The 10,685-nt window shown below is 47.3% G+C and overlaps 2 pseudogenes; both read left to right on the top strand.

Moving 5' to 3' along the window:
• Positions 1–4,719: 4,719 nt before the first annotated feature.
• On the top strand, positions 4,720–6,638 carry LOC136498412 (probable polyamine transporter At3g13620; annotated as a pseudogene).
• A 2,496-nt stretch (positions 6,639–9,134) lies between these two features.
• LOC136465760 (uncharacterized) lies at positions 9,135–10,441 on the top strand (annotated as a pseudogene).
• Positions 10,442–10,685: the final 244 nt, after the last annotated feature.

Below are 10,685 nucleotides of genomic sequence, written 5' to 3' on the forward strand. Positions count from 1 at the left end.
TGGCTTCATTGGGATTTTCTAAAAAAAATGTTGGGAAATAATTAAAGATGATCTTTACGCAGCAATACTTGGGTTCTATAACCACAGAAATGCTAAGATGAGATTGTTCAACGAGGCCAATATAGTACTGTTGCCGAAAAAACAGGAAGAAAGGACCTTATCCGAATATAGACCCATAAGCCTCGTCAACAGCATGGTTAAGATCATCACTAAGTTGTTGGCGAATAGATTGGCGCCACACTTGAATGAATTGGTGTCACATGCTCAAAATGCATTCATCAAGAAGAGGTGTATTCATGACAATTTCATTTATGTGCAAAGGGTCATCCAACTCCTACACAAGAACAAAAAGCCGGCACTGTTTATCAAGTTGGACATTTCAAAAGCGTTTGACTCAATAGGATGGCCCTATTTCCTTGAGGTGCTTAAAGCACTTGGTTTCAGCATGAAGTGGCGTGATTGGATATCAGCCATTCTGGGCACCACATCATAAAAAATTCTCATCAATGGCAAACCGACTCAGAATATTCCTCATGCGAGAGATCTCAGGTAGGGCGACCCATTATCGCCATTATTGTTCATTATCGCCATAGACCCGCTACAACGTATCATCGAGCATGCGGCACAGCAGAATATTCTATATCCGGTATTGCCCAACACTGCAACTTTGAGATGCTCTTTGTATGCGGATGATACTGCCATATTTGCAAACCGACAGCTACAGAGTTGAGGAATTTTCAAAAAAATCCTAAAGTTCTTTGGAGAATGCTTGGGGCTAAAAAACAACTGGAGAAGACGGAGATTTTTCCGATAAGAGTAGAGCCCGACTCGATCCCGGCACTCATCCAGAATTTCTCGGGGAAAATTGGAACTTTTTCAGGAAAATACCTAGGGCTGCCACTTCATACAAGAAAGCTAAGGAAAATCGAATTCCAGCCGTTAGTAGATAAAATTGGCGCTAGGCTGCCGGGTTGGAAAGGAAAGCTCTTGTCAACTTCTAGAAGGGAAACATTAGTAAAAACGGTGCTTTCTTCCATCCCAATATACCATTTTACAGTTTTTCAGGCGCAGAAAGGGGTGCTCAAGAGGATCGACAGATTACGGCATAGTTTCCTTTGACGCGGCGAAACCCCAGAGAATGTTACCGGAGGACATTCATTGATTAACTGGCCCACCATCTGCCTCCCAAAGGAAAAGGGAGGAATTGGTATCATGGATTTAGAGAGATTCACAAGAGCTTTGCGACTGAGATGGCTGTGGTTTAAGTGGAAACAAAAGGAAAGAGCATGGACAGACCTGGAAGTCCCATGTGACAAGACTGATCATGAGCTTTTTAATGCATCAACTATAGTAACCATTGGCAATAGAAAAACAGCTTTGTTCTGGACCTCCTCGTGGATAAACGGAGCTACAGCAAAAACAATCACGCCTAGTTTGTTTCATAAGACACGTAGGAAGAAGATTTCAGTGCAAAAGGCTCTAGAAAACAACAGATGGATAGACCACATATACCCTCCGAGTTCACATGAAGAGGTTTCTGAGTTTGTCAACCTATGGGAGGCCATCAAGGATACGCAGCTGATCGACAATGTGGAAGATGATATACTCTGGACCGAAAATGGAGAGTACACCACAAAATGCGCATATAAAATTAAGTTCCAGGGGACTTTGTTCAAACTCAAAATTATGCCAATATGGAAGGCAAGAACGGAACCGAAATGCAGATTTTTTGCATGGACACTAATACACAAAAAAATCTTGACTGCAAACAACTTGATGAAGCGAGGATGGACGGATGAACCTATATGTAAACTTTGTGCAAATGATCAAGAGATGCCAACACACCTGTGCAAAGATTGCCCTTTCGCTGAGGAAGTTTGGGAGTTGATCAAGGTGTGGTTTGGGTTAACAGACCTCAGCTCTATAAACACAAGTGGCTCGATCCATAATTACTGGAGAAGATGCAGAAGAAAAGTTGACAAAAATCAGAGAAGACATTTTGATGGGATCATAATCTACTTTTGGTGGAATATCTAGAAAGAGAGAAATAGGCGGACTTTCCAACAACGTAGTTCAAGCCCAAGACAAGTCGCGATGTTATGCAAAGATGATATCAAACAATTTTCTTTGGCGACAGCCCGAAGGCATAATACGGCGATCTCGCAGTAGATCTTTCTACGTTTCATTTTCATGTAGTTGCGGTTTTCTTGTTTTTGGTGGTGGACGAGCTTAGGTTTTTCTTTTCCCGACCTTTGGTAGTTTTGTTAGTTGCTGGTCATTTCTCTTCATGTTTTAGCTTGTCACGCCGATGTAGATAGAGAGTTGTAATTGCTCGTTTTTTCTTTTTCTTCATCTAATAAAATCCGCGGTAAAGCTTTTGCCGTCCTTTAAAAAAATGTACAAGGCGCCATACAAAATGCTTAACTCTGCTCGGGCAGCTTAGCTTCCATATCTTGCGCCATAGATGGTCTTCACCGCCGTTGCTACTACTTTGAACACTGCCTTGCTCTCTCCTCAATTTATCTTCCCTGCACACCTTATAGGCGCTCTTAACACTAAAGAGGGCCCTTACGATCATAATGCCATGCCAATAGATTTGGCCGGTTCTCATTCAGTGGTAGCGCTAGAATAATCTTTTGGTCCTCTTCCCAGAATATGTCCCTCACAAGCTGCTGATCCCAGTCCCCTGTGATCGGATTAATCAAATCCGAGACTTCAGAAATGATGTTTGAGCCTCTCGGAGTGATAGGACGTCTGGACCAATCGCGCGGGAGCCAAGGATCTTCCCAAATCTTAAGGTTGTGGGCATCACCGATCCGCCAGACCATTTCTAGCTTCACCAACTCCAAGCCTCGTAAGATACTGCGCCAAGCGTATGACATTCCCGGGCGCGGTTTGGCTTTCAAACAAGAGACCCCTGGGTAGTACTTAGCCTGCAGGATTCTTGCACAGAGAGAGTCTGGATTATTGCAGAGCCGCCATCCTTGTTTAGCGAGCATAGCAAGGTTGAAGTCGTGGACATCTCTGAAGCCCAGCCCGCCTTCTCTCTTCGGCTTCATCAATTTATCCCAGCTTAGCAAGTGAATCTTATGCTGCCCCTCCTGCTGATTCCACCAATAATGGCACACCATGGCACTGATTTGGTCGCACAACTCCTTAGTGAGGTCGAAACAGCCCATAGCGAAGGTGGGGGATCGCTTGAGCCACAGCCTTGATCAGGATCTCTTTACCAGCCTTGTTTCTCTGGTAATATTTAGAATATCACGGACTGGAACCTGTCTGAATCCTTTGTGTTCCTATTAAACAAGATGGCAGACTTGGTCTTCTTAATCATCTGACCCGAACAGCGCTCGTACACGGCTCCAAGATGTGTTTGAGCTGAGTTGCACGAATCAAAATCAAAGAGTCATCGGCAAAAAGAAGGTGAGAGATGCTTGGCGCTGCTTGGCAGATTTTCACACCCGAGATAAGCCTTCCTGTTCAGCATGGTTCAGTAGCTCTGAAAAACCTTCCGCAGAGGAGAAAAAGATATGGGGACAGCGGGTCGCCTTGTCTCAAACCCCGCTCCGACTGGAACTTGTTCGATAATTCTCCATTCACTTTCACTTGGTAAGACACAGAGGTAACACACTCCATAATCAGCTGCAACCATTCATCCGCAAAGCCCATTTTAGTCATCATTTTCCTCAAGAAATCCCACTCTATCTAATCGTACGCCTTACTTATATCAAGCTTGATAGCTGTGTGGCCTGTATTGCCTTTCCTCTTCGTCATGAGATAATCAGTCAACTTGTAAGCTATGAGGATATTATCTGAAATTAGCCATCCTGGCACAAAGGCGCTTTGGTTTGGTGTGATGATGTCTGGCAATACACTTTTCAGCCTATTTGCAAGCACCTTCGACACAATCTTGTACACCACGTTGCAGAGACTAATGGGTCTCAAATCAGTCACCTTCTCAGGTTTATTAATTTTCGGGATCAGAGGGATAATAGTATCATTCCAGCCCACCAGCATTCGACCACCCCTGAGAACATTTAGCGCCTCCAACGTAAGCTTATCACCAATCACATCCCAGAACTTCTTGAAAAATTGCAGGCAATCCGTCAGGCCCCAGAGCTTTGAGATCCCCAATAGAGTCCACCGCTAGTTTGATTTCATCGGGTGTGAACTCCTTCATCAGGTGCTCGTTCATCTTGCCTGTAACGCATGGTGCCACAACATCAAGCAGCTGATGTGTGTCCTTTTGATTATACTAGTTTACTGTATTAGATTGTCATCTGAAATCATCTTAAAATTCAGACACCTAAAATATAACAACTGAAATTAGAGTAGAGTAGGCGGGACTAAGAGTCGAACTAGCTAATTATCTGTTCGCTTTTGTTTGAGTGAATGTTTTTTTAGGAAACTGGAATGATTGAACTGCGAATTCTGCTTCCATTGCATTTATATATGATGAACCGTCACCACTGAATTGGCCGGTATCCGTTCGGAGTCATCGTCCGTTAACGGACCCGTCAATTGGCTATGTCAGTGTATATAGGGGATGTACAGGAATCGCCCAATTAGATGGATGATAAATACTAATCCTAGTAACTATCCGCGACTAAGCCACGTCATGGATCTTGTGTGCCTTCTGGTACCTTGGCGATCTGTGTGACTAAGCCACCAATTTTTCACGCAGAAGTCAAGGAAGACAAACTTGTCACCATCCAAAAATCACTCCAAATCTAGAGGGTCAACCCATCTAGTTTGGCCGGCACAGCACATGTAAGAATAATAAAGATCATCTATAGAGGGAACCAGGACGGCTCCCGTAGGCCGCAGCCAAGATGACGACGACGCAGGGAGCCCTTGCTGGCAGCGACAAGGCCTCACCACTTCACTCTAGCATGTCTCCAGCCAAATCCCAAGACCTCGATACCGGCGACCCAATCACCGCCGCTGCCGGCAGCGGCCCCGTCGCCCAAGCAAGAGGCCGGAACAAGCTGACGCTTTTCCCTCTCATCTTCCTCATATTCTTCGAGGTCGCTGGTACGGTGCCGAACCGGCGGTGCAGGCCGCCGGCCCCCTCTTCGCGCTCCTCGGCTTCCTGATGTTCCCCTTCGTTTGGGCCGTCCCGGAGTCCCTCGTCACCGCGGAGCTGTCGACAGCGATGCCGGGCAACGGCGGGTACGTCGTGTGGGTGGACCGCGCGTTCGGCCCGTTCGCCGGGTCCCTCATGGGCACGTGGAAGTACGTCTGCAGCGCCTCCAGCGCCGCGGCCTTCCCGGCGCTCTGCTCCGACTACCTGACGCGCGTGGCCCCCGCCGTGTCTCACGGCGGCGCCAGGGTCGGCCGTGGCGCTCGGGCTCGCGTCGCTGTCGCCGTTCCTCGTCACGTCCGGGGTCGCGGTACTCAAGATCCGGCCGCACCGGTGGGCGGTGACAGCCGGCGAAAGGGACTGGAAGCTCTTCCTCAACACGCTGTTCTGGAACCTCAACTACTGGGACAGCGTCAGCACCATGGCCGGCGAGGTGGACCGGCCCGGGAAGACGTTCCCCAAGGCGCTGCTGTCGGCCGTGTGCATGGCGTCGCTCGGGTACCTGCTGCCGCTCATGGCGGGCACCGGTGCTACCGACTCGCCGCCGGAGGCCTGGGGGAACGGCTACTTTGCCGACGCTGCAGGTACGCACGCGTCCACCGAAAACACCAGACCGCAACGGTATGCGGCCGTCACGTCACTATATTAGCGCGCGTCACGTCAGAATTATATTACAACCATGGACTTCTGCATCCATGCAGGCCTGATCGCCGGCAAGTGGCTCAAGTACTGGATCGAGGTCGGCGCCGTGCTCTCCTCCATCGGCCTCTACTCGGCGTCGATGAGTAGCGCGGCGTACCTTCCTCGCCGGCATGGCGGACCTGGGTCTCCTGCCGCCCATATTCGCGTCGCGCGACCGCGCCTTCCGCACGCCGTGGGCCAGCATCGCCGTCACGGGTGCGATCGCCCTGGGCATGTCCTTCTCCATCTTCACAAGCATCGTGGCGGCCTCCAACTTCCTCTACAGCCTCGGGATGCTCCTCGAGTTCACCACCTTCGTCTGGCTCAGGATCCGGTGGCCCGCGCTGCCGCGGCCTTACCGCGTGCCCATGGGCACCGTGGCTTCGCGGCCATGTGCAGCGTGCCGTCGGCGTTCCTGGTGCTCGTCATGGTCGTCGCCGGGTGGAAAGTGTACGTCACCAGCGCCGCGTTCACCGTGGCTGGAGCTGCGGTGTACTACGTCATGGCGTTCTGCAAGACCCGGGGATGCGTCAAGCTGTCTGGCCGTCCAGATGCGGAAGGGGGATGCCAAGGTTCTCACGGACAGTGACGGTGACGGTGGCAAGGAACACCTGGCTGCAGTTGCAGATGCTTCAAGTTGAAGATGGGGACTATACGAATGCCGGCGGAAGCTCGTGCAGACGCGTTCTGCAAATTAAACTCGAGTGTGGTACATTGATTTCATATGTCAAGCATTTCTGCCAAGTGCCAACTGTTGTTAGGGCACTCCCAATGCAGACTCTACAATGGTTTCTATGTCTATTTATTACCCTTCTATTTATTGATTTTTGCTGATGTGGCAATGTATTTATTGAAGAAAGAGAGGGAAGAAACAAGAAACGACGTCTAACATAGACGTTGAGTCTACACTTCGACCGATGCCGAAGAAACCAGCCCCCATGCGCATTGTGGAGTTGTCCATCGTTTCCATGGATCCGGTGCGCCTTCCCCTTCCCTCCCATCGCCGCCACCCTCGCTCCCGCACGCACCCGCGATCCCGCTCCCGCGCGCGCTCTTCCCTTTCCCACACGCTGCACCGCCCTCTCCCGTGCGCCGTCCAGCGAGCTCCCGCGCGCCTTCTGCTCTCTCCTGCGCCGGCTGCAGATCGAGGTCCCCAGGACCAAATCGAGGTACGCCCCCAAGCTCCATGACCATCCCCAACTGATCTCCTCCCGACAACAATCTTTAACCCAAATCCATACCCAAATCTCTGCATAGCTCCCTTCGATTCATATCGAGGTCCATCTATAGCTCTCTTCGATTCCATCTCCTCCCCCATCCACTGTGACCCAAAAATATCCCCAAATCTCACAGATGAATCGATTAACAAAGACTGATTCTCGGCAAGGCAGAGGTGTCCGTAGAACCCATTCTCCATCCGTCCGTGCTGTTGGGACCTGTGCTCCAGTCGCCGGAGCTGCCGCAACCTGTGCTCAAGCTGGAGCCACCGGTGTTCCTCAAGATGTTGGTGTTCCTAGAGGAGCTGCTGCAACCCGTGCTCAAGCTGGAGCCACCGGTGTTCCTCAAGATGTTGGTGTTCCTAAAACTTGTGCTCCTCAAATTGGTGCTTTTCCCGTTGGTGCATGGTGGTCAACGTCATCTACTAGTGAAGGGTAAGTCATCAGAGAAGTGGTCTGTGGATATAGATTGTTTACCTGCATATGCAGTGCAAAGTGTTTCATTTTTAGTCACTAGTGATGTATGGCATACTGTGCTATTTTGGTGAAGATATGATTAATTAGAGCATGGGAATTCATATGTTTGCAGGTTATACCCACCAGGAGGGTTCACAAATTATCTGCAGTCAAACCCATTTGCTAACCATCCTAGTGGAAATAATATTCCAGAAAATTTTCACTTTGTTGGTGCTGCAATGGGCCAGTCTTCAATGTCTCCAATTGATTTGGGTGCTAGAAGAACTCCTTCTCCGGCACAAGAAACTGATGATCTAGTGGATGGTGTAGATGTAGAAGAAACTGAAACAATTAACGTCGATGAGGATTTTAGAACCGACAGGCGTTTGAACTGGTCGATTGATGAAGATAAACGATTGGTACGCTCCCTTTCTCACTTTTCAACTTGAGAGCTATGTCCATGTATGCCCATTGAGATTATTCTGTAATTGTAGGCCAGTGCTTGGTTGCGTAATTCAAAGGATCCAGTCGACGGAAATAGCAAAAAGGCAGAGCGGTATTGGGCAGATGTTACTGAAGAATACAACAAGAACACAGAAAATAGCCGTAAGAGGAACCGGACCAACTAAAAATACGTTGGGATCGTGTTAAGAAACCATTAACTGAGTTCCATGGCTGTTGGGTAAATGCTGATAGAGTGTGGCAAAGTGGGATGAGCGACGAAAAAACATGCGAGTATTATGCTGGTTCACGTGATGGTAAGGCCTTCACTCTAGTGCATATGTGGAAGGTAGTACGTGGTGAACAGAAGTGGTCAGCATATCTGAGTAGGTTGAAGAAGGAAAAGGAAAAGAGTCCAAAGGCTAACGCTAACCCATCTCCAGTGGTGAATTTGAAATTAGATGGAGAAAAGCGACCTCTGGGACATAAGAAAGCAAAAAAGGAACGCAATGGCAAAAAGAAGGCAACTGATACTTTGTCTGATTTCAGTGGAAAACTTGAGAAGTTCATTGAAGCAAGCACGAGGAATAGGGAAGAGAGAGAGAAGATGACTGAAATTCAGCAAAGTTTGGCTGATAAGAAGATTGAAGCAGCTAAGCTTAGTCATGAAGCAGCCCATGAACAAACTAAGTGTAAAATGCTAGAAACTTACACACAGCTGATGCTTGCGCCTACTGATCAGCTTACTGCAGATGCTTTGGCCGAGAGAAAGTTGGCACTAGAGAGCCTGAGACTTGCTTTATTTCCTAAGGTATGATATTGTCGACCCTTCTTCAATTGGTTATTTAATTGCTGGGAAGTGTTAACTGATAAACTTGTAATTTTCTGAAATTGATTATGCAGTAGGAAGTGTGTGCATACAAATGTGACCATCCAAGTAATTTCTATAAGGTAAATGAAATCCTTCCACTATTTTAATTCCTATGATCAGTGTTATTTTAATTCCTGTGATCAGTGTTTTTTGCATGCAAGTGTGAAACTCCTTTCACTATTATTTTCATGCAAGCGCGCACTATTTCCACTAGTTTTTGCGCATGCAAGTGTGGACTGTTTCCACTATCTTTGTGAATATATACAGCACACCCACGGCACTTTCAGTCACTGCTTCTATTTCTTCTTGTTCCCCTTTCCTGTACTGCTGCTCTTTCTTTTCTGCTACTCTCTTTCTGCCACTGCTGCCCACTGATCTGTAATCCATGGATGGAGATGGCAGTATCGACCCTAGTGATCTGTACTCCATGGATGATTATCTTCAAGAGCAAGAAATTATAGATGATTTAGGTGATCATCTAGTATCCGAATTGCAGTCCGTTGCTGATGTTTTACAAGGTGGAAGGACTCAGCGTGGTCCTAGGCGATATGTGGACAGACCTCGTGAACAAGCCAGCCAACAACTAATGGATGACTACTTCTCGCCTAATCCAGTCTACAATGAGACACATTTTCGTAGAAGATTTAGGATGAGGAGACCCCTCTTTCTGAAGATTGTTGAGGCCTTAAGTGGGTGGTCTGAGTATTTCACCTTACGACCGGATGCTCTGAATCGCCCTGGATTCTCGCCAATTCATAAGTGTACAGTAGTGATTCGTCAACTGGCATATGGCGGTTCTGCAGACCAGCATGATGAGTATCTGAAGATGGGAGAAAGTACTGGTGTGGAGTGCTTGAAAATGTTTGTTAAGGGTGTCATTGAAGTATACGGTGAAGTATACTTGAGATGACCCACAATACAAGATGTAGAACGATTGTTGGAGATCGGTGAGAGTCGTGGTTTTCCTGGCATGATAGGGAGCATTGATTGTATGCATTGGCATTGGGAAAAATGTCCCTACGCATGGAAGGGACAATATACTCGTGGTGATCATGGTGTACCAACAATCATTCTAGAGGCCGTTGCTTCACATGACCGATGGATATGGCATGCTTTCTTTGGAGTGGTAGGATCCAACAATGTCATCAATGTGCTGAATCAATCTACTTTGTTCGTCAATCAGTTAAGAGGAGAAGCTCCCCAGGTGTAGTACTTTGTGAATGGAAGGCAATATACCAAAGCTTATTATCTTGCAGATGACATATACCCAGAGTGGGCTGTTTTTGTTAAGTCCATACGTGCACCACAATCAGCTGAGCACAAGCTATTTTCAGAACATCAAGAGGGGCAAGAAAAGATGTTGAATGTGCATTTGGGATTTTGCAATCTCGGTTTTGCATTTTGCGTCGGCCGGCACGTCTATATGAACAAGGGGACCTTGAGGATATCATGTTAGCTTGTATAATCCTTCACAACATGATAATTGAGGATGAGAAGGATATAGAGGATGTTTCTCTTGACTTGAACGAGGAAGCAACCACGTCGACTGTTCAAGCATCTACAATCTCTCAAGGACATGACCCAGTGATGGAAGAAGTACTACAAAGAAATGCCAATATTCATGATCGTGAAGCTCACAGGCAACTTCAATCTGATTTGATTGATCACATCTGGCAAAAGTTTGGGAATTGAACTAAGTAGGTAGAAATGTTAATTTATATACTAGCCTATTACATGAATACATTCCTATCACTATGTTACTATGGTTCTGTTAATGTACTGTCCATCTCTTTTTCTTACAACAAAGTTAATTTACTAGCTCATCTTATTTTACAGGTTGATGATCAGGACTTGAGAATGTTGATGGCTTCTATCTAGAGGATGCTGGACATGTTTTCTGTAGGTAGGAAGACTTCTAGGAAGACTTCTGAAGCCA

This window comes from Miscanthus floridulus, chromosome 1 (genome assembly GCF_019320115.1).
Source record: "Miscanthus floridulus cultivar M001 chromosome 1, ASM1932011v1, whole genome shotgun sequence".
Classification (NCBI taxonomy): Eukaryota; Viridiplantae; Streptophyta; class Magnoliopsida; order Poales; family Poaceae; genus Miscanthus; species Miscanthus floridulus.